The sequence below is a fragment of the Nelumbo lutea genome, chromosome 6 (genome assembly GCF_056320005.1).
Source record: "Nelumbo lutea isolate HS-2025 chromosome 6, American lotus-T2T, whole genome shotgun sequence".
Taxonomy (NCBI): domain Eukaryota; kingdom Viridiplantae; phylum Streptophyta; class Magnoliopsida; order Proteales; family Nelumbonaceae; genus Nelumbo; species Nelumbo lutea.
Window position 1 is genome coordinate 63,231,249 of NC_142689.1, and position 27,450 is coordinate 63,258,698.

Consider the following 27,450-nt stretch of genomic DNA (forward strand, 5'->3'; position numbering starts at 1 on the left):
CTTAGACCTACTGGAAGAATCCTGAGAGCAAGCACAAATAAGGGTAGCCGCTTACCATTAGAGAGTGGCCCGCTACTACAACTCTAGGGTAAAAGAAAGACACTATCAAGAGGGAGACCTTGTCCTCAGAAAAGTCATGGTCCCCAAACCTGGAGTAGGGAAGTTGGGCCCCAACTGGGAAGGCCCCTATAGAATCAAGCAAGTCGTCAGCTCCAACACTTTTCGCCTAGAACACCTAGATGGAAGGCCTATACCTCGGACATGGAATTCAGAGAACCTCTGGATGTACTACAAATGATTGTAGCATCTTTTTAAAACTGTGAAATGAAAGAAGAAAAGTTCCTCTTCGGCTCAACTCTCAGCGCATGTACCTACTAAGTTCTTATAACTCTTCGGCCTCACGACTGGTAGGGGCGCACGGCCTTCTCCGAAGGCTACACCCCCTCGCTAGACTGATGCCAAGACTTAACGAATAAGTAGTGAACACCTTAATTATGACTTAATGCGTCAGAATACACCAGGACGGCCAGGGGCCCCATGTGCCTCAGCACCCCACCTCGGTGGCGGATAACCTCCTAAACTTTCACACTTAGCGCTACCAGTAAAGGAAGCGAGCCTCTTCGGAGCGGGAGCCAAGCGAACTTCGGCTCTGCCTAGGCCCCATAGAGCCAGACGAGCCTCAGCTCTGTCTCGTCCACCCCCCACCCCAATAGGGTAGGCTACCTTGGCCTCGCCGAAGTTAATGCATAGGGATACGGGAGCCAGGTGGGTCTCGGCTCTGCCTAGGCCCCGCAGAACCAGATGGACCTCTTCTTTATCTCGGTCACCCCTCAACACTTAGAAGAATGGGAGGCAGGTGAGCCTCAGCTCAGTCTCAACCCCCACTCTCACGTTGACAGGTCATCTTTCTATTTACCCAAGTATAGGTAAAGGGGAGAGAGCCAGGCAAGCCCCACACTCTACTTCGGCCTCCCTCCATCACAAGCCACTTTGGCATTGCCTAAGTGAACACTTAAAAGGGCGTCAGACCAGGCAAACCCCGGCCTAACTATGGAGGTTTCGCCTAGGCCACCCCTTCGCCACACTCCTGATGCACAAAGTAAACTGAAGAGAACTACGGTTGTCTCATGCTGTGTTTTTTTCTTTTGGAGGTGCAAGGACCCTTCATTAGCAAAAGCATAAGTGCAAAAAGTACAAGGAAAAACAACAAAGCAAAGCACAAGTGCAACAATTGAAGCAAAAATAAAAAAAAATAAAATAATGCCACTGATTTTCATTATGCACAAAAATTCCTTTGGCTTTACAAATTTGTTTCATGGCCCCTTAGGCCAAATACATGTACATTGTCAAAAAAAAGAGAGAGAGAGAAAGAGAAAAGAAAACAAGCCTGGCCTAAGCCTCGCCACCAGCTGGAAGAGGGAGTGCAGAATCAACAACCTCTTCAAGAGAATCGGGGATCATCTTCAAAGATTAGACATCAAAATCTGGAAGCACCACCGCAAGTGCCTTCTTGGTGTCCTCAATCCCTTCCAAGTAAGCCCCGGAAGCGAGATCATCCAACTCATCAGCTCGTTTCCCTACCTCCTGGGCCCTCTTCTCAACCCCGGCTACCTTCTATTCAGCCTCAACAACCTTCTTAGCAGCCTCCTTGGCCCTCTTTTCTACCTTGTTCACCCCTTGTTCGCCTCGGTGATGTCTACGTCATCTAGCTGGAGACGCCGTTTGGCCTCAGAAATGAGGCTCTCTACACGAGCCCTCTCCATCTGCTCTTGAGAAAGGAGATTCTACGTCTTCTTCAGCTTCTCCTCGGCCTCCATGCGAAGCTTTTGTTCGTCGCCAAAGTATCGTTGGAACTCGTGGCGCTTCTCCACGGTAGTGGTGGTAGCTTGTTGAAACTTTCCTTTCTCAGCCTCCAGCTTGTCCATGTTGGCTAGGGTCAATTTTAACCATTTCCCTAGCCCAACAAAGTGAAGACAGACCTACAACTAGAAAACAGTTAGCACCTAGTAGATAAACAAAGTAAAGAAGGAAAGGAAAGGGGAGCAAGCTATTACCTTGGCCAGGCTCTGCAGCCCCTCCTCGTACAATCTATTCGGGGCCATCCCTAGCATCTGGATGCGGACCTATGCTAGGAGAGCCCCACTTACCAATGCCGGGCCAACTCCCGCATTGCAGATAGAGTCCCCCTTGCGGATCTCCCACTTAGGGCCGCATTGCAGATAGAGTCCCCCTTGCGGATCTCCCACTTAGGGCGGAAGACTTGGTCAGATCGCTGGGCGAGCTCCTCCAACAGCATGGAAGCAGAAAACCACCCCATTTTCTCCTTGTAGGGCCCCCTCGGGGCATCCCCGGTAGAACCCCTAGTGTGGGCCACCTTCTATTGCGGTTGACCCCCCACGGCCCCCTCGGCCGACCTCTTCATCCCTGCCTTGACCCCGTTGGCAGGTCCTCTCGGCACCTCGGCCGGATGCTGCGGTGCTTGCTCCTCGCACCCCGGTTGGCCCTCATCGACGGGCCCCTTCCCCTTTGTGAGGATCTATGGAGTGGCCCTCTTCGAGGGAGTTGTTGAAGAAGTTCCTTTAGTAGAAACCTGTGCTCTCGTCCCGTTGGCAGGGACCTAGCGGGAAGACCCTCCTTCGCAGGGGCCGATGCCTTCTCCTTTTGGGCCGGCACGCCCTCGGTGGGCCTTTGAGGTGTCTATCCGCCAGCCTTTGCTCGCTCCTTTTGTATCACGCAGGCACGGTCCAGTATGGCCTTCCAATCATCCATTCGCACTTCTACAAGCAAAATAACAGTTAGTACCATTACACAAAGACGAAGGTGAGGAAAACGTGGAAAGAAGTTGCGTGGCCTATCATACTGAGGGGGGTAGGGCTAAGTCCCGCAAAAACCAATGGGATTTCCTCCTCCACCAAGGGTTGGGCTTAGACTCTCCCTAGGTTGAGCAGCCGTAGGAGATCATCACTTTTCTCACTTGTAAGCAAGGGGACACTTTTCTCCGTAGACAAGTTGGTCTCTCCCCACCCCGACTTGAAGGACCAACCCTCGGGACAAGACAAAAAGAAATATTTACTCTTCCAGTTGTGTACGAAAGAGGGGTTATCTACGGGCTTGGACTTGCGGGGTTGGAAGTAGAAGACACTAGCTTTGGAAGAGTGCTTCCTCAGCACAAAGATCACTTGGAAGAGCTTCGGCGTCAGCTCCACCCCCTGGAGTCGAGCCGCCACCAACATCGCCACAATGGTTCCTATCGCATTGGGTGCCAATTGGCTAAGGGCAATCCCATACACCCTTAGCAGGTTAGAGATCAACAAATGAAGGGGAACTGTAGACCAAATTGGAGGAAGTGCTGATAAATGCAAATCTCCCCTCCTTGGGAATCCATGACCGGTCACCCGCTTCGAATGCCCTCACCCCATAGGACGAGGGGATGAAGTATTGCCTCGTCAAGGCCTTGACTTGATCCCACTCCAAAGAACCTTCGAACTCATGGCGAGAAGGATCAGCCTCAACCACTACCACGGCAACACCCTCAACCCTCGTCCCAGGGACGAGGTCTGGGTCTTGCTCCCCCTCGGCCTGAGGGGACCCCTCAGCCTCCCTCGGCGTCACAGATGCGGCACTTTCACAAGGAGGGTCATCGCCTCGACGGATGCCTTCGGCTCCCCCGGAGGTTACGCTCTCCCAGAGCACCTCCACCTCGCACTGAAGGGGAAAAGGAAACAGAAGGGCTTAAAAGGGGAAAAGGGGAGAAGGGGTTCGAATGGAGGTCTCCCCCGATACATTTGGAAGTTCATAGCACTCAGGTCCAGAATCTGAGAAAGACATTGTTGGAGATTACCTAAAAAGGGGAGTAAACACTTGGAGGTGAAAGCACTTGGAGGCAAAATGACAAGAAGGCTGTTGTCGAAGCACCTATTTAAAGAGGAACGAACGGCCCAGATTATCCTTGATATCCCTATCATGGTGCACCGTGTAACACTCACCCTCGAAAGGCGAAACGATGCGCTAGCGACGGTACAGATTGTCCTTGATCCAACAGACACAAAATGCCTCTGCACCTGCAATCCAGCTACGTCGCACCCCCAAACACCCGTCCTTGAAAGGTGAAATTACGCCCGTCCTCAGAAGGTGAAACAACGTGTTTGCCCACTGTGAACCATCGGCTTATGCGACCTGACTGTGCAAATGCGCACACCAGTCCGACCAGAAAGCCATCCCGCACACGGACCCTTGGGCCTCATAGTCACTCGGCTTAAACAACCTTCATCTTCGCAGACCCTCGGCTTAAATAGCCTTTTGCCTCGCAAGCCCTCGGCTTAAACGGCCTTTGTCTTCATAGGTCCTTGGCCCAAATGGCGGCACCAGAGCATCTACATTGAGTGCGCCCCCTAGGTCACTTGTACGAAGCAGTAATACTGTAGACCACTCGCAGCCTCGACCTAACTTACGAAGACGATCCAGGTAGTGACACGAAAGAGGACGCCACTGTAGGGTACACCTTGGCTACCGGGCCCACTGGCGGTCACCATTACTACTCCCATCAGTCGAAGCCGAATTTTTCTCCTCTGCCTCGGAAGTGGGTGGCAAGTGATGTGGGGTGACCCAATCCAGCACATTTGAGGTTAGGAGGCCCAACCCACGAGCACCAAACCTGGGAAAGAGATCTGCTCGTACGGAGCCAATCGTGGAGCGCCCACGCGTCCCCGCATAGCTTTCTAACTGCCCTCATATGACTCCCATCTCAGGCGTTCATCTCCACCTACCTCCAGGTAGCTCAAGTATAAATAGGGATGCCCCCCCTCCAAGTAAGGGGGATCGAATACAATCTGTATTTGGACTTGGAACTGATCTTGAAAGGTTTATTCCAATTTCCCTCTTTGTACCCCATATTAATTTGACCGTTGGAAACTCTACCTTGGATTCTCACCTAGGGCCTCTAATGCATTCTGCCTTGTAGCACCTTGGCCACCTGCCCTCGGCTTCAACAATACTCAAAACCCTCTCCGCCTTGGCCTGTATACCTCAGCCTCGGCAACAAGCTCCCCCAAACACTCGAAGCCTTCGGCCAGCCTTCAAAGTCTAGATGCGAAATTAGTTTGTTCTCGTCGGCCGTTTCGAGCATCAACAACCCCGATCAAATTTGGAGATAGCAATTGATGGTGGGTGTGGAGGGAACAGGTGGCCATGTGTATGAAAACGACCGGTTGTTGTTTTGTTTTTATGGAAGAAAGAAAGATACGGAAGTCAATAAGGAGTCAATGGGTCGGGTCATACACTTGGAATAATATTAATATAAGAGTAACAGTAAATTAAAAAACAAAAATAGTCAGGTTTTTTTTTCTTGATAATAAAAAATTAAAAATAGTCAGGGTTGGCGTGCTCTGTTACCATACTCCATTATTGGGAGAGACGGAGAAGGTGAAGTTGAAAATTGAAAATAAAAATCAATATTTTGGATAGTGACATTTAGCTCCATAAACATTTTTTTTTTTTTTTGTAACAAAGTCGTAGCTGAATTACTTGACCTTAGTCGGTCATATTGTGTTGGGTAATTTTATAAAAGATTTTCATGCAACTATCAGTATATGCGTGTTTAAACATTTCTCTAAAACTACCAACTACCATTTATTATGTAGAAAAAGAAAAAAAATACAACAAAATATAGAAAAACAAACAATTTAAGATTGGCATTTTAATAAATTTTATTTTTATCATTAACTCGTTAATGGGGTGGGGCGAAGTATTTGACATTTAGCCTGCATTTGGAAACGATGCAAATTGAGTGTAAATCCCGGTTCAGGGTAAATTTGCTCTCTGATTCACTTTTGCCTGTATTTGACAACATTATATTTATGCATCAACAAATGACAATCAATGCATTTTTATATTGATAATTAGATGTAAAAGTATATCAATAAAAAAGTAGTAAATTTGCATTCAAATGGGCTTTTGATAAAAAAAAAGCATATGCTTTATTGGAATTCATGTTTGCATCCATTACAGCTAAAAGTCTATTTGGTAAGAAGGTAAATTTGTCAGTGCAAAACTAACCCAATTTTTCAATTTATATGAACCCTTTTACACTCTACATATTTGCATTCACACTTATTTGCATTGTTTCCAAACACAGCCTAAAAGTTAAAAGATAGGATAGGTTTTGTATTAAAAAATATCCGAAGGGTTAACGAAGCAGAGACCAGATCTGCTCCTCACACAAGGCGCCTCACACCGACCTCACATGCACATCTTACCATACTTATAAGCTATTATTCACGGGAGATATTCCCAATGAACGGTGGATGTGCCTGTAAGGCGCCCCTGTGTGAAGAACAGATCCCGTTCCAACGAAGCAAGCTTAGCTTATGCTAGGATGAGAATTTTTAAATGATGAAGATAACTTGTGGGTCAAAATCATTAAACAAAAATACATGACCAACATGAATTTCTAGAATATTAGAAAGGGCATCTCGTGGGTTTGGTGTGGGATTCTGTTGGCTAGGGAAACTATGTGCTAGATGGATGGCAGGTGATGAAAACCGAAAACTCAATTAAGTTTTGGTATGATAAATGGGCCGAGGATTTTCTCCTTGCTGATGAAGTGAACCAGGACAGAATTCCCGACTCAAATTAGGTTGTATTGACCAAGAGATGAAAGTTTGATGTGAAAATAAAATCTGTAGCATAGCTCCTAGTCATATTTGGCATTAAATTAAATTGATAGAGGATAAAAGGGACAAATTGATTTGGAGGCTCAATGCAATTTAAATGGAGAATTTACTATAAATCTACTTATAATGGAAGGCCAAATTCAATGAGTGATTGGTGGGGTAGAATTTATGACTTTTTGGGAAGCCCATAGCCTGGCAATAAACTTTGGAGGGCACCCTATCATCATTGAGGGTGATTCAAAGATCGTCATTTCGTGCCTTGGAAGGATATGTACCTTCTTGGAGATTGAAGAACATTATCAAGGAAGTGTTGCTCGTTCAGGGTGATTAGGCATTGGTAATCTGGCATCTTAAAAGAAATATTTTAAGAAACAAATCAGTGGTAAAACAAAAAAAAAATAAAAATAAAAAGAAAAAGAAAAAGAAAAAAGGTTGTTAGATATGAGAGGCCATTAACATTCCTATAGCTGCTCTGTGTGTGCTCTTGTGCGAAGAACCATCTACTTTCACAAAAGGTCTCTCTTCATTAAAGAACCATTTGACTCGATTGTGATATTTCTATGTTTGGATATGATAACATGAAGTAGCTATCTGCTCTTCTAATAACATCCATTGGATCTATTTTTTTCCTCCTAAACAATACCTCATTTCTTTCATCCCATATACTTCTTAAGATGGCTAGCAATCTTTTTTTATACATTTTTCTCATTTGTCCTGATATAGGATTATGGGTATCCCACCAATGTAATAGGACTCTATGTAGTCTATCTTAATCCATCTCAAACTCTATCCTAACATAACAAATTCTATCTTTACTGAGAAGTCCTAATCACCCTTATCATAACAGCTCATACATCAAATCTTATCTCAATTCTCTAACACACCCTCTCAAACACATGGGGATCAGAAATCTTCATGTGTTTGATCACAAATGGCTGCAATATGATAATAGTTGTGAGGATGTAACATGTAGATGATGAAATGACGATCTTGATTGGCGATCTTAATGGTGTCCTGTTTTGAAGATGATGACAAGCCTGCTGGGATGATGATGATGACATGATGACCGGTTGGCATGATGAGAACCTATTACCCCCTTTTTTTGTGTTTTTTTGTTTTTTGTGGGAGCTTCCAACAAAAGAGAAGACCTCAATGGGCCAATCCAAATGCCTCGATGGGCTGGCTTCTTAAGCCAATACGAAATGAGCCACAACTGGCCAATCTGAAAAAGGCCAACAATGGCCAATAAAGACTTCAATGGGGACCTCAATGGTCAACTCAAATGCCTCGATGGGCTGGCTTCTTAAGCCAATACAAAGTGGGCCACAACGGACTAATCTGAAAAGGGGCCAACAACGGTCAATAATGACGTTAATGGGTCAATGAAATGCCTCAATGAACTTCTTTTTTTCTTTTTTTTTGTTTTTTTTTTGCAAGAAAACTTGAGAAACTTATTAAAACTAAAGAGAGTAAAGTACCCCTAAAAAGGAATACGAGATAGATAGAAGAAGGATTCTGTTTTGGTGTCTAGGCTCTAGACTTGTAATCATACCCAAATAATTAGCATTCTTAATTGCCAACCCTCAATCTCATAGTAGCATCACCGATGTCAATAACTCTGGCGAGGTCGCCGAAAAAAACAGTTCCAACAATCGCCTAAAATTTCAGTATTCCAACAAAGGATTCTCTATGAACGCCCTGACTTTTGAGTCCTTGACCTTGTTCAAGGCCTGAGGTTTCACCCTAGCCATAACCTTCTTGTATATCTTCATGACACTGTCGCACTCACTGCATGGTATCTCTAGTGTCACCATCTCTAGCACGCACATATCCAACAAGTATATGTCCACCAACTTAGTGTATTCCTCATACAACTCCAGTGCCATAAACTCTAGTGTCCCCAGCACTGAGTGGGCCGCATGGCTCTTCCCCACTATTGTTTCCAATCCCAGATCTCCAATCTTCACCTGTCTGATGTTCCCGTTGATGAAGACATTGCTGCAATTTAGATCTCTATGGATAACCCAAGGTTCGTGAGTGTGGAGATACTCTAGACCCTTGAGAATTTGCTTTGGCCACTTCTTTAGGGCTTTCATCAACACATGACAATGCTTCTTTCGATATTCTCTCAGATTACCTGACGTATAGACCTTTGTAATAAAGTTTAACATGTTCTACTCTTCGTCCATCCCCACATTGTACAACATAATGATGTTCTTCAAAGTCGTGAGAAATGAACCACCGAAAAGAAAGACGATCTATAACCGAAGCATCCTTGATGAAATTCCTCAGTTGGACCTAGTTCCATGCCACTTTGATTCCTTCCTCCTGATTGAATGTGCGATAGACTTTTTTTCACCATGCCAGCACAAAGCAGATCGCTATACCGACGTATCGTCCCATGGGATCCACCTCTACAAATGGCTCCGCATCCTTGTCGGACGGATCAGGAGTCACACAAGGCATCGTCTAATGTCAAGATGAGCCAACGATCACCAACACCGGTAGAGAAACTCCTAGTTTCTAGGCTATTAAGTTAGGGAAGGCTAGAAAGAAACTAAAGTATATAAAACTAAGAAAACATGATCAGCCCAGCAAGTGAAAAGAAAAAAGTGATTAGATGGGAAGTTTAATACTAAAGTGAGATAGCAGACCTGATGTGTGGCTAGGATTCCAGCCACCCGCCGGAAACACAGGAAGCATGGTGGGAGACCTCTAGGTTCAGACCTTTGGCTCTGATACCAAGATAGAATTCAAGGAAGGCTAAAAAATAATGCATTAATGAGTGTTATAATTACATCATATTTATAGACTAAAACAGAGATTAATCCTATTCAAACTCAAACTCTTAGACTTTATGTAGTCTATTTTAATCCATCTCAAACTCTATCCTAATATAACAAATTCTATCTTAGTGAGAACTCCTAATCACCCTTATCATAACAGCCCATATATCAAATCTTATCTCAATTCTCTAACATGCTCCAATTTATTTGTGACTTTGAAGCTTCACAAACAGGTCTGTTGAACTATTTGTATACTGACTTAATAGAGAGCTCACTGTTCAATGTGTTTTTCCATTGAATTTTATCATCTTTTTCTATACCCCTAATGAGATGTTAACAATAGCTTTCACTAATGACTCCTCTAAAAGAAGTTCCAACCTCTCCATATCCCAAATGCAATCCTCTGTGATAAGATCTTTAACTTTTATGTTTGTATTCTGACCATTTCCTTCCCAAGTTTTGGTTCGTTACCTGAGATCAATGGTACCCAAGGATCATGGATTGCATTGATCTGAGCTCTAGATTATACCTTCCAAATAGTTTTTTATTTTAATCACTGATTTCCACTAGTTTGAACCTGATTGTTTAGATGTACATTGGAAAAAAATTATTTTTCAAATATTTTTTCTTGATCAGATTTGCCCAAAGTTGGTCTTTACTATTCAATAATCTCCAAACTTGCTTTGAGAACAATGCTTTGTTCATGGCCTCAGAGACTCTCAAATCTATGATAATCTAGAACATTCCAAACAGTTGTAACAAATTCAAGAATTCTAGAAGTCTTCCAGCTGGCAACACATAGGCACATGTCTAATTTAATTTCTCACTATATCTATATATATCGAACATTCCTAAATGAAAGATACTTTTCTCTTCCACTTTCAGTTATTCTTTTTGTTTACATGGTATCAGAGCTTAGGCTCTACATCCTTGTTCCTTCTTTCTCCAAAAAAGGTATTGATCATGGTGATGCAATCGAATTCGTGTCTTCTAACTGTTGGAACTAGGTGGAGATAGATCCAAGATCGCTATTCTATATTCATCCTTCAGACAATCTTGGTTCGAGCCTTGTTTCATTTCCTCTCACTAGAGAAAATTTCCCGATGTGGCAAAGGGCCATGAAAAATGCTTTAATGGTGAAGAACAAGTATGTCTTCGTCCATGGTTCTCTTCCACGACCAGCAAAGTCAACACCAAAAGAAAGAAACCGGATTAAATGTAATGCAATGGTGATTTCTTGGTTGATTAACTCTATGACCAAGGAACTACATGAAAGCGTGGGATTTATTGAAATGGCATTAGAAATCTGGTGCAAACTGGAAGAACATTATTCGCGAAGTAACATCCCACACTTGCATAAACTAAAACGAGATCTAGCCATGCTCTAGTAAGATAATCTCTTTGTAACTGGATATTTTACAAAGTTGAAGACCCTGTGGGATGAACTTGGATTTCTCATGATCATCCACAATTGCAATTGTGGCAGAGCCATAAAGCTTCTCCTTGCTGAAAGAGAAAAAGATAAGCTTCATCAGTACTTGATGGGTCTCAACGACTCTTAAAATTCCATAAGATTTAGCATTCTTGGTTCTGAACCACTCCCAAGTCTGAATAGAGAATTTGCTCTAGTAACCCAAGAAGAACATCATTTACTTAATGCTTCTCTTCGTGGGCCAATTGCACCAGAAGAAGTTGCACTGGCTGTGACATCAAAACCAACCACTATGCGATCAACAGATAGAAGTAAATATTTTTGTGACCACTGCAAAAAAGTAAGGACACACCAGAGATCTCTGCTATGAGTTGGTCGGCTACCCCAGTAACAAAGATAAAACAAATTGTGGGAATCAATCTAGATTTGGACGATCTGATCGATCCACTGCGTGTGCAAATGTCGAATCATCAACCATCACAAGCCCCTCACCAATTGCTGGTCTGAATTCTCTTCAGTACGCCCAGCTTCTTGCTCTGCTTAGCAAAGAATCAGACACATCCCCTGCTGTAGCCAATGTATCTGGTAAGCCGTCTGACTCACACCTTAATTGGATTATGATAGTGGAGCATCTGATCATATGATCTCCACTCAGAATGCTTATAGTAGCTTCTCTTCATTGAAAACCACTAAGCCAATTTACTTGCCAAATGGAACCGTCACTTATGCAACTCAGCAAGGGACTATGGTTCTTGGTCGTAAACTTCATATTCACAATGTGTTATATACACCTTCCTTTCATTGCAACCTTATTTCAGTTAAAAGACTAATAGAACAGCTCCAATGCACTATTATTTTCTTTCCTTCCTTCTGTGTAATTCAGGACCCAATTTCATGGAAAGTGATTAGGACAGGTTGGCTTGAAGGAGGTCTCTACCATCTGAATTCTTCTGCTACTACATGCACTGCTACATCTACCATCAGTTCTGAAACATGGCATAGGCGGCTTGGCCATGCGTCAAATAAGAGTTTAACACTCATTCCTAGTGTACCAACTACTACTAGCTCCTATTATGATGCTTGTCACCAGGCGAAGCAAACCAGAATTCCCTTTCTCATTAGCACTACTCGTGCTCACTTTCCCTTTCAACTAATACATTGTGGCATCTGGGGAGGTTATTGTACACCTTCACATACAGGAGCTCACTATTTTCTTACAATTGTTGATGATCATACAAGATGTACATGGGTGTATTTGCTAAAATTCAAATTTGAAGCAATTTCTTCTTTGTTATCATTCTTTGCCATGGTTTCTCATCAATATGGTTGCAATATTCAACAAATACGATCTGAAAATGGTTCTGAATTTATTTGTGGACCACTCCAAGAATACTTCAACACTCAGGGGGATCATCCATCAACGATATTGTGTTGATACCCCCTAGCAAAATGGCATGGTTGAGCAAAAACATCGCCATTTGTTAGAAGTTGCTCGAGCACTCAGATTTCAAGCCTTTCTTCTAGTTTCATTCTGGGGTGGATGTCTCCTCTTTATATCATCAACAGGCTCCCCACAGTATTTCTCCATGGGAAAACCCCTCTCGAGGTACTATCCAAGACTCCACCATCATACAGTCATATGAGAGTATTTGGATGTTTGTGTTATGCCCAAATTCAGCCTCAGCCAAGTGACAAATTTGCAATTTGAACTGTCAAATGCATATTTGTTGGGTACCCCCATGGACAAAAAGGTTATAGGGTATTTGATCTAGCCGCCAAGGCTGTGTTTACTTCAAGGGATGTCATCTTCTATGAAGATCAATTCCCATATCAAAATATTTCTAACATCAGTCTAGCCCCGGTTGTACCTATTCCAGCACTGGATATCACTACTGAACCCACAAATAATGCATCCATTGTAGTTGAAACCATTCCCCAAACATTCTCTCACAATTCAGCCCCTATAAATCCACCCCCACCTCGACCACACCACATTAGACAACAACCATATGCTCTCTGAGATTATGAATGCCAATTGCCACCTTCTTTGGCCAACCCGACCTCTACAACCTTACCCATGGAACCCACTTCTTAAAATCAAGATGCCCTTGATCCCAAATGGCAACAAGCCATGAATGAAGAATTTGAAGCCTTAGAACAGAACAACACATGGTCTTTACTGCCACTCCCTGCTGGCAAAAGGGCCATAGATTCCAAATGGGTATACAAGAGCAAACTTAAAGCTGATGGAACCATAGAATGCTACAAGGCTAGACTAATAGCCAAAGGATATAACCAAGTCAAAGGGAAGGACTATCATGATACCTTCGCTCCAGTAGCAAAACTAGTCACAATGCATTGTTTACTTTCTGTTGTTGTTGCTAAAGGTTGGGAACTACACCAACTTGATGTACATAATGCATTCCTTCATGGAGATCTCCATGAGGAGGTTTACATGCAAATACCTCAAGGCTTTGCAAAAGATGGTGATTCACAAGTATGTCGACTACACAAATCACTATATGGCCTCAAATAGGCCTATCAAATGTGGTTCGAAAAGTTTAGTTAGTCACTCATTTTAGGTGTGTACACCTCACTCAAACCCTCTAAGAGCACTCAAACACCAAGATTAACATCATAGAAACACTTACAAGCAGCCTATAGTTAACCCCCCATGCTGCGATGAACATACATTTCACCGTCACCATCATGATGAACCCACAACATGTTAAGCAAAATCGCAATAAACCCGCGGCCCACCAAGTCCTGCCAATGCCCAAAACTAAACAAGTCTCAGAATGACTCGCCTAAAAACCCAAGCACATTCAAGTGTGCGGTGAAGCCACACTCACGGTGATGTGCGGGAAACTCACCACTTGCGAACCCATTCCGGGTAGCGGGTCGGGGAGGACAATGAGCCGAGCCCATGGTGAGGCTCGCATGTTCCCAAACACACGCAAGCCCATGACAACGAAGCACCTTGCGAACCACGTATGCCCAAACACACGCAAGCCCATGACAATGAAGCACCTTGAGAATATCTTCATGAGACACGTGGCAATATCCCAGTAGCGTATCCAATAATTTCCAATGAGCCAAATATTCCCTCCCTCGATATGGAGCAAATATCCTCGTCTCCTACCTTTTAGGATCTCGGGACTTTCTCCATAAATAGAAGGTCCTCCTCGTGTTAGACATCACGAAATCTAGGACATTTTTCTACCAATACTCCCAAGTTTCCATGACCCCCCCCCTCATTTCTTAATCCCTTACCAAAAGGCTTTGGTCTTCCTTGAAGGCACTTCTTCGTCTTTCAAAGAGACCACTCCTCGACCTAGCCTTACACCTCTTTCCTACAATAGAATCTTTGGTTGAATCTTTGATCACAAAGGATGGCCTAAAGAATGATCAACCTCACTACCATCCCCGAGGAACAGAGCAACATTCAAGAAAACACCTACCTAGGAGTTGAGAATCAACCTGAGGTGGAAACACCCATCTAGGCCAATATTGAGATCTTGTCAAACAAGGTCTATGGGTTCAAGGCTTCCCTTCTGCTTTTCAAAGAGCGTTTCAAGAAAATCGAATAGGGCATGGAGGAGACAAGGAGTGCCCTCCAGATCCTTCTTAACCATTCGGCCCAGGCTAAGCAAACACCCACCGCCACTATCCCCGGTGTCCCAAATTCCAATCCCAGCCGCCATACTTCTAGTACCATACCCACCTTCCCTAGCATCCTGGAGCAACACCCCAGGACCAACCCGACCCCAGCTCAGGCAAGCTCTGTACCTGCCCACCAATTTTGCGCTTTCCCCGGTGCCGACCCGGTATTAGAAGTTCCCCTCAGCAGAGACGAATTGAAGGAGTACATCCAAGGGCTGGTGGTTGAAAGTCGTAGTCAGGCCTAGGACTTGGCAGTCTTGCAGAAGCCCTATTCCAACCGTATCTTGTACAAACCCTATCCTGTCGTGTACACCTGTCCCCAATAATGGCCACAGTATGACGGGCAGAGGGGTAGCCTACAGAAAAATATCAAGTTTAAAGATTCCCTCGGTCCTTTCACTCTTGATGGGGACCTTAAAGTATGAGAGTTCTCGAAGTCGTTGACTAGCCCAGCGTACACATTGTTTGTGAGTCTCACCCCCAGAAGTATTGACTCGTGTGGTGAGTTGGCCAAGAGGTTCCTATCGAAGTGGTTCACTCTAGAAAGGAAGCTGACGATGGATGACCTACGGAATGTAGAACAATGTCCAAGGGAGACCTTCTTGCTTATGTCATAAGATTCCATAAGCTCACTCATTCCATCTTCGACGAGCATGCTACTGAAAAGAGCTTTGTTGAACACTGCATCCAGGGTATGTGCCCTGCATACCAAATTGGCATCGAAAACATCAAAGCAGAAACCTTTATCCAGCTCTGGAAATGCGTGGAGAGGATGGCACAAACTGTCAAAAGCACAACCCATACAACAAGGAAGAGGCGTATGTGGTTGACAGGAAGCCTAGAAACAATGGGGGAACAAGACAAGGGCCATACTAGAGAGGCAACAACCAAGGAAGAAGAGATGCACCAACACCTCCCCCCTTTCCCTGCACCAGGCAGGAGGTAATTATGATTATGAACAGGTTGGTTGAAGACAAAGTTATTAATTTGCCACTGCCACCTCCAGGAGTAGACCTAGAGAAGGACAACTGTAGCGGCAGGTGGTGTAACTATCACCAGGCACCACATCATGAGTTGATGGATTGCTTCACCCTCAAGAGGATATTTGCATAGAAAGTGAAGCTAGATCAGTTCATAATAAAGGAACCAACTCGTGTAGAAATTGATCCCTTATTGGCGTACGCCCAGGGAGGTAGCGTCAATGTAGTCGGGGCAACTGGACAATACCAAGCCGATGCCCTGATAGAAAGGCTAGAGCAAAGCGAAGAACTGTGCCAGTTTTTCACCAAGTAGGGAGCCAACACAACAACACAAAAATTGGCTATCAAGGCACTAGCGGATACCCCTGCAGTTGTCTACCTGTGATCGTAGCAGTGTGGAGTTCACAACAGATGACATGCTAGCTACTAATCCCCTTCACAACTAGCCCTTGTACATCATGGAAAAGATAGAAGGGTATGACATGCTTAGATCAATGGTCGACCCCGAAAGTTTTGTAAACCTTATCCCGGTAGTTCGAGGGAAGACTTCTTACCATGCACTTCTGGGGCGACTACTGATACATGACCTGGCTCTTATTCCTTCAACATACCACCTATGCATCAAGGCCAGTTACCGAGGGAGGTCAATAAGGACCCCGGCCACTAGGGCCCCATTTGACAAATCTGAGACACACCTCCAAGATGGTATCTATTTCATGGAGTTGGTAGAGGACGGAGAGATGAAGATAACTAAAGTGGAGGGAGACAAAGTTGCCACATCCGCCCAGGAATGAACCTGTAGGAACATTAGAACGACGGAAGAGGAGCAGATGCATGCAGGTGACAAGGGACGACGGGAAGGAGTATTACACCATCATCGAGGACCACGAGAGTGACGGACCTCCCGTGACTAAAAAGGCCATCCCCGAGATATGATCTTTATAAATTGCTTAATGTAACTTGATTGCAGTATGTACCTAGAGTGAAATCTATCTCTCAAAAAGGTTTTTCTTCATTTCTATTATTTCCCAAAAAGACATATATTTATTAAAGAAATCATTACATTTTCTAACCAAAGAGTCTAAGTAATGTTTCAACCAGCATTATTTCACCACATCGCAAACCGATATTGCTACGATCATGCCATCAAGCGATGGCTCAACCGTTGAATTGGGCATAGAGGTACAACATTCAGACCATATACCTATGAAAACATAAAATACCAAAAATTCAAGACAAATAACAATTGAATAACCTTAGTAATCAAAAGAAGGTGCACTAGAATATTGCGATGAAGTTAGGACACCCCCAAAATTGAAGAACCCTTGGAAGAAATCAACTTAGCAGCCGACGGATCTGACAAAAGACCCTTGTATATATCTGCCAAATTAGCAACCAATGATAAGGAAAAACTCATCACACTTCTAAAAGGTAAAGGAACACCTTATCATAAAAATCTTAGAGCCTGGAGCCCACCTAACTTGTGCCCTCCCCGCAGAGTTTTAGGATGTATTCGCTTGGTCATACAACCAAATGCTAGGACTCAATCTAGAACTTGTCCGCCATTCTCTTTGTATAGATCCAAAATTTTGGCTAGTGAAGCAGCCACAAAGGATTTTAAGCAAGAGATAACACTGAAGATTAAGGAGGAAGTAGAGCGGCTTCTGAAAGTAGGCTTCATCAAACCCATAGCACACCCCTAGTGGTTATCCAATGTGGTTCCAATGAAGAAGAAGAATGGAAAGTTAAGGTTAGTGTTTCCCACCCAACTCTTTAGCAATAACACAACACCCAGGTACTGACCTCACTTTATCGTAGATGTTGCGTGGACTTTAGGGACCTGAACAAGGCCTGTCCGAAGGACGAATTACCTCTTCCTAATATGGAGGTGTTAATAGATTCGACAGCGGGACATGGACTTTTCTCTTTCCTGGATGCTTACAATGGGTATAACCAAATCTTCATGGACCCCATTGACGCACCCCACACGGCCTTCAAAACGCCCATAGAAAATTTCTATTATAAAATAATGCCCTTTGGGTTGAAGAATGCTAGAGCCACATATCAAAGAGCCATGACTAGTGTTTTCCACAACATGATCCACAAAGAAATAGAATGCTACGTGGATGACATAGTCATCAAAGCCAAGAAGAAAGAGGAGCACTCCGAAGTCTTAACAAAGATCTTTACCCGATGCAGGTAATTCAAATTGAGGCTGAATCCATTAAAATGTTCATTTGGAGCACAATCAGGCAAATTCTTAGGCTATAGAGTAGATTAGACTGGGATTTATCCAGATGAAGGCAAGGTTAGTGCCATCTTAGATCTACCATCACTAGTAAACCAGTTCCAGTTAAAGACATCCCTCGAAAAAGTTTCTTATCTAAGGAGATTTGTTCCCAGCCTCTCATACGCAGCCCTGCCATTGATGAAATTAGTCAAGAAAGTTGTTGAGTTCAAATAGACCCAAGAGCATCAGGACACCTTCGAGCGGCTGAAGTAAGCATTGGCTAAGGCGCCTACAATGTCATCGCCCAAAGACAGGTGAGAATTTAGGATGTACACTGCAATAGGGATGGAAGCCATAGGGTGCCTATTGGCACAAGAAGATGAGGGTAAGATAGGAAGCCCCATTTATTACGCTAGTAGGACCCTCAAGGCGGCAAAGAAGAACAATTCTCACATGGTGCAAAAGTGTCAGGCCTTGGTCTTTGCTACACAAAAATTTAGACACTATATCCTAGGGCAAAAGGTGTGGCTCATCGCACAGAGTGACCCGATCAAATTCTTCATGGATAGACCTCCCCTTTCCGGCAAACTCGTAAAGTGGATGGTGCAACTCAACGAATATGAGATAGAGTGTACACAACATAAAGCCGTCAAGTGTCAGGCAGTCGCTAACCTATTGGATACCTTTCCATCAACTTCTGACTTCCCTATATCAGAGGAAGTCCCCAGAGACATACCCATGGTCGCCCTGGAAGAAAATAGAGAGTGGATCTTACCCTTCGATGGGAGCAGCATGAGCACTTCGGCCGGCGTTGGAGTGACCTTGACCTCCCCAGACGGACAGACTGCTACGTATTCATTTAAGCTACAATTCCCTTGTTCCCACAACATAGCGGCGTATGAAGCACTAGTCCTTGGTCCGATTTAAGCGATTGAAGTTGGCGCAAAGAAGATAAAGGTGATTGGTGATGCAAAGCTAGTAATTGTGCAGCTTGACGGGAGCATGATGGTAAAGGAGCTCACCATCCTACCCTATTGGACCTTGATCCAAAAACTAGTTTGCGACTTGGACGTAGGCTTCAAACATCATAATAAAGCCAAGAACAGGTTCGCTGATGCACTAGCTACCTTAGGGTCCAAGATACAAGACAGCCCCGAGCCAATAGAGATTACTATCCAGACGGTCAACAGGCAATCAACTTTCACCCTAAAAGACCGGGTGGAAGATGAGGGGAAAATAGCGTCTGACGATTGGAGATATAAAATGATACAAAAACTGAAAGGTCAAGCCATAGGGACACAAGACATTAAGTTGATCACAAAATTCTAGCTGGTGCATGGGGTGCTATATCATCGAGAGTTAGACGGCATAAGGACAAGGTGCTTGGGCAGGCAGAAAGTGGAAGCGGTGTTGGATAAAGTCCACAAAGCCACTTGTAGAGATATCACAAGTACCTTGTTCCGTAAGCTACAACGGTTGGGATATTATTGGCCTACGATGAAGTGGGACTCCACTAAGATACAATGAGAGTGTGATACATGTGTCCCGTAGACAGACAACAAGGAATGCTCGGTGATCCGCGATGAGGACTGGAGGAAGATGTACATAGAATACCTGCGGGAGCACACACTCACCATCGACATCGACATCCAGTTGTGGAGGAAGCTACTGTCCAAAATCAAGAGGTTCTACCCCCAAGACGGGGTGTTGTATAGGTAATCTCACATAGGAAAACCTTTGCGATGCTTAGTCGACGAGGAAATTGACGATATATTAGAGACAACCCATAGCTCTGAACCTGCAGCCCATCAAGGCCAACTTGCCCTGCACAACCACATCCTACACCTTGGTATTTATTGGCCAACTATGATGGAAGACACGTAGTGGCATGTGCGCCGATGCCACAAGTGGCAGAACCATGGAGAAAGGATCCGCAAGCCTTCCAATGACCTACACCCAGTTATCACGCCCTGACCCTTTCACACTTGGGGGGTAGACCTCATAGGAAAGATACACCCAACCTCTAAGGGGTACTGCTTCATCATTGTCTTGACAGGTTACTTCACTAAGTGGGTAGAAGTCATTCCCTTATGACAAATTTGTGCCGCCAACATAGCGAGCTTCCTAAGACAAAACATATCCAACAAATTCGGGGTACCAATGCGAATTTTGACTGATAACGGTCTGTCCATAAAAAATCAAGAGGTCCATGACCTTCTAGGGCAATAAGGGGCAAGATTAGGGACATCTACAACATCTTACCCCTAGGGAAACGGTCAGGCAGAGGTCACAAACGAGACACTGTTAAGAATGCTGAGCAAGACGGTGGTTGATAATCAGAAGGATTGGGCAGAAAAACTATCGGAGACACTGTGGGCTTATCACACATCAATCAGGAAAAGTATATAGGTGATGCCTTACTCCCTAGTCTACGGCCAAGAAGCAGTACAACTGGCAAAAATCAGAGCTATGTCTGCTAGGATAGCCTTCATAATGGATAAGAAGATTAGATCGGAAGACCTGGATAACCTACTCGCAGATAAACTCGAGGTAGTGGATGAAGTTAGAGATAGAGCTGCGAAAAAACAAAACAAATACAAACAGGCCCTAGCCACCAATTTCAACATGCACTTAAGGCCCAAACACTTCAGAGAAGGGGATAAAGTATTGAAGATGGCCCTCAACGTCAGGCAAGGCAAATCTACAAGAAAGTTCACACCAACGTGGGAGGAGCCCTACTTGATAAAGGAAGCTCACAATTCGGGTTATTATGTACTCAAAACTGTAGCCATAGGTGACAATGATGAAACCATAAATGGTTACTGGTTGAAGCCTTACTTTGATTAGTCATGTTTCTTTGTAATCATACAAATATGCAATTTTTTATGAATAAATCCATGATGAATTTCTTTAAAATTTTCTTATCACGTGTGATATAGTCTTCTATTTTGACATTGATGTGGATGCCCTCTTTCTTAGTTAAGGATATATACACTTGCCTCGATTTTACATCTGCTAATATATACCTTGCTTCTCATGCTCTCAAAGCCCCGGAGACCCTAGGAAATCTGGCACCCTGGGCACACATACAAAGCCCTGGACACCCCAGGCATCTTAGTAAGCCCCAACATCCCAGGCATCCAAACAAAGTCATGTGCGCCTTGGGCATCTTAGTAAGCCCTAACACCCTAGGCACCCATACAAAGCCCTAGACACCTTAGGCAATCTGGCACCCCGAGCACACATACAAAGCCTCAGACACCCCATGCATCCAAACAAAGCCCTGTATGCCTCGGGCATCTTAGTAAACCCCAACACCCCAGGCACCCATACAAAGCCTTTGACACCCCAGGCAATCTAGCACCCCGGGAACACATACAAAGCCTTGAACACCCCAGGCATCTCAGTAAACCCCAGCACCCCAGGCACCCATACAAAGCCCCGGATACCCTAGGTAATCTGACACCTAGGGCAAACATACAAAGCCCTAGACACCGCAGGCATCTCAGTAAGCCCCGACACCCTAGGCATCTCAGTAAGCCCCGGCACCCCAGGCACCCATACAAAGCCCAAGACACCCCAAGCCATTTGGCACCTCGGGTACACATATAAAGCCCTGGACACCCTAGGGTAAGCCCCGACACCCCAAACATAGATAAAGCCCTAGCAACTCTAGGCACAAATAAAAGTCCTGTCAACCCCAAACACAAATGAAGCCCTAGCAGCCCTAGGCACGGATAGAAGCCTTGACAACCACAGGCACAGATGAAGCCTTGGCAATCTCAGGCGCGGTCACGGCCTGGGAACCCCGGGCACGAACACTAATCCCATAGGCATAACTCTGTATATAACCATTGGGGATCTTCGCCAACGGCAAAACACTTTCATTACCCATTGTGATACACCAAGCACCTGTTGCATATCGTAAAGAGCCTCACCGCTTTAAAGCATGGTGACGCGTAAAACTACTTTAGTATTCCTCAACATTCAACAAGTGGTTCCCACACAAACACAATCCCCCTCTTTGCCTAATCAAACAGCTACATAAAGAGTAGTCATCCAATTCCCCGCAATCGGCATTGCTCAACCCCGCTAAAACAACTTGCAATAAAGCAACGCTACACTGCCTTCAGTTACAATAAAATGTCCCTCCAATTGGCATTTGATCACGATAACATGGCATCATAATTTGCATTCAATCACAAAAAGTGCCACTATTATTCATTTCCAATTACGACAAGACCCAACCCATGATTACCTACTCGTATCACGATTGAGCCCAGCATTGGAGCTATAAAAGATATTGGCACGACCCTCAAATGTGGAGGGGGTTCGTTCGTACAGACATTGGAAAATTCGCTAGCCTACTATGTCTCTATCACATAATAAGCAAAAGCTCTAGAGTCGTGTATCATGTGGCCGCATATCCGAACTACGGATATCCTACAAATGCACTACTAGCCTCACCACAATCATAAAGGCCAGACGCATACAACAAGAATGGGGACCGAAAAAACTGAGAGCTAATTATATTCTTACTGTTCATGTTAAGAGCAAAATCAATCAAATCGCGCAACATATAACAAAGTATTATACAATATTCAGGGTATCCCCAGCACTGTCACGAGCAGATACAACACAAGGTGATCACTTGGCCCACTCCTCCCGGATTGCGACTATTGTCTTTATCACATGACTAGTTTCATCAAATTGCTTCAAACTCTCCAATTCTGCCTTGGTATTTGAGCTAGTTCCTCCTTGTAAGATAACTCCTTCGGAGGGAAGACTAATTTTGGCACTGCCTCCTCGTTCCTTGAACGACATTCCTAGTCCACCGAGACTTTAGGTGCCACAACCTCATTGCGATCAGACTGTGGAGGGGCGTCCTCGGTAGAATTGCTAACCGCAGTGGAGGACCGAGACCCTAGAGATTCTTCCTCCGGCATCCCCAGATGCATCCACATCAACGGCGAGTTCCTCACGCTTTGTCGCTGCCTCCAGCTCCATTCTCGGCTTACTGGCTTTGTGCACCTCCTAGAAATCGGAGTGCATCGTGCTGTCACCACCTTTAGTGCCCCCAGCCACTGTGGGTTCGGTCGTGGGGAGCTGCATTGCCCTCAACTCCTCAACTAGATGCCCAAAGAAGGGAGTGTCTGGCACCCCGACCAGAAACTCAAGAGAAGAAATCCTGCGATAAAGTCATACCCACCCAAACAATCAGAACACCGAGAGCAATCATGAGCCAAATAAAAAACAAACAAACAAATAATGAAATTTACCAACTGGATCTACCTTGTCCTCATCAGACTGAGCTTCATCGCGATCAACCCGCTTCAGAATGAAAGACTATTTTATAGTTAGTCTTTGCAATACACAACAGACATAGCAAGCTACAATTACAAAATAAGCCTAAATACTCACCAAGCCAGTGCCGACCGAGGGTGCTACCGGAGCTTCCATCGGCTGTTCCAGAGGAGTCGCCATCACGCTTGCGATGGCCTGATCGACTTCATTCTCGACAGGTTGCGACAGAAACAAAAGACAAAGAGAATTAGCACAGTCTCGCTCTAGCCCGAAGCCTCACTCCGGGCGAGGGGGGGCCTTCCTTTTCATCCGCCCACTCGAAAACCGAACTATGGCACCCCCGGGCGATGATGACACAACCACTAACTCTGCCGGCTTCACCATTGGAGCAGCCCCCTCCATAGGGGTTGTCACCGGAACCCCCTAATCATCCGCAAGTACATGTAATGAGGAAACAGCTGGAGGTTGTGGCACCGAACTGAACTATGGAGGATGAGGCACCCTCGCAGACCTTATCATTTTTGCTACAGGGGGACGACTACTATCGCCCTCTTCCAATACCAGAGGCCCCTTACTATGTTGTCCCCGAGCCTCTGCGACGACTGCGGCATGAGAGGGGTTGGACTAGCACCCCGATTGGCAGCGTGACCCTCAGGAGGGGCCAAGGAATGACGGAGTTCAAATGTCTTCTTGATTACCTCTTGGAAGCCCGCGAACGAAGCACAAAGATAAGACAATTGCAGTGCTCCGCACCTCGGTACTTTGAACAAGCCTGCAACAGGCAAACATGTGCACCCCGGAAAAGTGCGGTTGTGCCACCAAGTTCAGAAAATGTCCTCCCCCAATGACCACAGAAGCTGGCCACCCAAATCATCAAAGCCAAACTAACGCATTACCCGATCGGGGCGGTAGACGACCAGGTGTGCCTCACCATTGCAATCGAGATAAGCCACCACGCGAGCCCACGCGACTAATCGCACTATACCCACAGTAGGACTATTGACATCCAAGGCACACTGTTGGTCTGCGTCGACAGGAACAGGTGTGCTAGCACAAAACGAGAGAGCATTACGAATCGGGTGAGCGTAGGGCCTCCACTCAAACCCATCCAGCAACGCCAACCTCACACTAATTTCGGCCATCTTGAAGTTCTTATGACGAGCGGCTTGCAACCATCTTTTCCCCCTACGCACCTCAAAAACCTTGTCCTCGAATTCGCCCCCATGCAAGGTCGCCACAGGGACCGGAAACGGGCAAGCAAGCGTGGGGTAACCGCGAGGTTGAAACGCTCACACAGATACATCCACTGAAATGGAGCGTAGACATAACTAACATGCCTTTTGCAGCACGGTGTCATCCATTTGCACATGATACCCAATGAACATCGAGGCCAGGGGAAGCTGATGCCTAGACGCGGCAAGCACAGTAAGTGACACTAAGGACGTTCGTAGACCATAGTCTGGGGGACCGGGAAAGAGGAACCAAGAAACGACAAAAAGAATGAAGGCCGCCAAATGGCATTGACTATCTGCGCTCCTCACCATTACGTCTCGATTGCCACATGATTCGAACCAAAACTCCATCCAATGGTCAAGTGACATCTTCCCACGCGAGGTAGTCTGGTCTTCTTGTGCCTTAAACACTGCAATCTCACAAAGGAGTTCGTCACACAACTCCTTGTACTCCGTCGAAACAGATTCGGCATGTTGGAGATGGTGGGCAGACACAGCATCGCCAATTGGAAGCACTAGCAGGGCAGCCGCATCTTCAACTGTCATTGTGAACTCCCCGAATGCCCCGATGAACTTATGGGTGCGACAGCACCAGTGCTCCAACAGACGCCCTACGTACTTTACACCTTCCCTACCAGACAGACCCGTATAGCAATCAACGAGCCCAAGCAGGTCGGAATCCTTCAGCATCCAACAATACATGGGGTTTTTGAGAATGAATTCTGCCCATGCAGTCTAGCTGTTGGGGGACCTTGAACTGTTGGTCCTGGGTTCCTAACACTTTGTTCCCCCGAATAACAACTAATATGCCTTCTACACCTCTCACCACCAAGACCGGAGGCCAAAAGCCCTGTTCCCCCACAGCGGCTAAGGCAACCTCTCTCTCCGAGAGAATTTCCGCCATACCGACTTCTCTAACAAAATCAATAAAAGGGCACTCAACCCTTATCTCAGTATTCTTTGTCCTCTGCTCCTCAGCGACCCTAACATCCTGGCGGCGACGTGGAGTCATGGAAAGAAATCAAAGCGAGATAGGGGAAACTAAAAGAGCACAGAGCAAAAGGAACCCTAAGCACAAATCGAAGGTGAAAGGAACTGCTTGGATCCCTTTCTCTAGAGATTGTCTGACACTCGCATGCGTAACAAATTGAATGGCGCCGACACAGATGAACCGACGCCTGTCCAATACTCGAAGCATTATTTAGAGTAAAAGTAACTATATAAAATTACTCAAACACCCCTGGGAAGGTGGGACTGGCGAGGCGCATTAATTAAAACAGTATGCCACATTAGTAACCGTCGTCGAACCATATCCGGCATCGAATTTTCCCTACACGTGCGACTGAATGATAATGATTTTGGAAGTACCAGTCAAACCGCCCTACCAGCAGGTGCCACGCGACCGAACCCAACCAATGATGAATTCCTGATGGGAAAATGAATTGGATGATCTTTACTGGATTGACACTAAGTTATAAGGCCGTTACCCTGGGCGATAATAGAGCCAAACCAGGAAACCGAATTAATCTTTGGTCCAAATTGGGATAAAACACCAACACACCATGGGCGCCACCCAAACACATACAATTAAATTACACTGAGATGTAGAGAATCTCATTGATTTCATTCAAAAATTAAATTACATAATTACAATATTCATGGCGTAGTCTACTCGTTTCTCATTGCTTCTATGTCCCCGAGCAAAGGTTTCCGAGCCACATACATTGTGAGCTCACCTATCTCCGCCTCACACTCTGCTACCTTTCGATGTTAACGAGTACACTACGCCTCGAGGGTTGCAAGTCTTCTTGAAGCTTTGGACAACCTTGCTTCTGTTGCCTCCACACGATGGTGCACGCCCGCTAGAGATCGTCCATAAACCAATGGCAAGTCCCCAAGCCCGGCCCTCTAGAATATGTGCGCCAATAGAATGATGCGCTCCTCAACCTCTGTGACATAAAACCCAATCGCAGATAAACTCTCGCAAGTCCTCAGCCACTACACAAAGATTGGTCATGACATTTGGTCGTGAGGGAGATTCATAATCTCTGACATCCCTGTTAAGAGCGTATTCAATGTCAGGCCAATGATGACGAAGGGCAACTCGACTAGAGGCAGCCAGCAAAATCGAATAGCTGCTTGTGCGAAACTTGCCACTTCCCCTATTACTAGAAATCTGTCACCCGAATGAATGCCCTGGACAAGAACCCCATTGACAGCTTCATACCCCAAGCGGGCTATAACATTCTCCTCACAGTATTGCCTAAGTAGCTGACGGACCATGGCGTACTCCAGAGACAACGCCGACCCCACCGGAAACAGCGAGTTAGAAACCACAGATTCATTAATGGGCATCTGCGCTTCATTTTGATTAAAAGTCATCCCCAACCGTAAATAGAAAATGGAAAAGATAGACAAAAACAAGAATTTCAGATTAAACACAAACAGCGATACGAAACAAACACCTTGCACCCTTTTATAGTCAGCTTAAGACCCAACGAAAAAAGAACTGAACAACCATATCCAGACGAATCGTCGTAAGGAACAATGTAGCATGACTCATTAGTACGCTCGCAAGAAGATGGGATGCCACGACACACTTAACCAGATGTTTTGATACATCTAGCATCGTCACTTAGCTAGCAGAAACCTGAATGACACGTGCGGCGCCTATCATATCGGCATAAGCAAAATGATGACCACAGCCGCAGCTAAATCACCAATGACATAGTCAAAATAAAACCACACCCACAACCACTAAGCCTGGTAATCTTTTGGTGATTTCCTTCTTGACAACATTCAAGGGGGGGGGGGGCAGAACATACAATTAGCGAACAACACTAACTGTTGCCAGAAAATAAATCACCAAACACAGTGAGGCTAAGCCTTAGACCGTAATGAGCTACCAACTAGGCAAAAACACAAGACCCAACGTGCAAAAGCAAAACCACAACAAAACTCAAAAATAAAAGGGGCAATATGCTTATCAATATGCTCCCACTTACCGATAAGCAGGGGGCTAATGTAGGTGTGTACAACTCACTCAGACCCTTAAAGAGAACTCAGACACCAAGATTAATACCACAAAAACACTTACAAGCAGCCTACAATCAACCCCCTATGCTATGATGAACTTATGGTTCATCGTCATC

General features: G+C 45.1%; 1 long non-coding RNA gene and 1 pseudogene across 1 annotated transcript; both read right to left on the reverse strand.

Moving 5' to 3' along the window:
• Positions 1-8,335: 8,335 nt before the first annotated feature.
• On the reverse strand, positions 8,336-9,137 carry LOC148849235 (putative serine/threonine-protein kinase WNK11 pseudogene; annotated as a pseudogene).
• A 13,128-nt stretch (positions 9,138-22,265) lies between these two features.
• On the reverse strand, positions 22,266-25,471 carry LOC148849236 (uncharacterized). Its single transcript, XR_016101164.1, has 3 exons — positions 23,184-25,471; positions 23,055-23,108; positions 22,266-22,950 (listed from the first exon to the last, which is right to left on the reverse strand). It is a non-coding gene; the product is annotated as an uncharacterized LOC148849236 (long non-coding RNA).
• Positions 25,472-27,450: the final 1,979 nt, after the last annotated feature.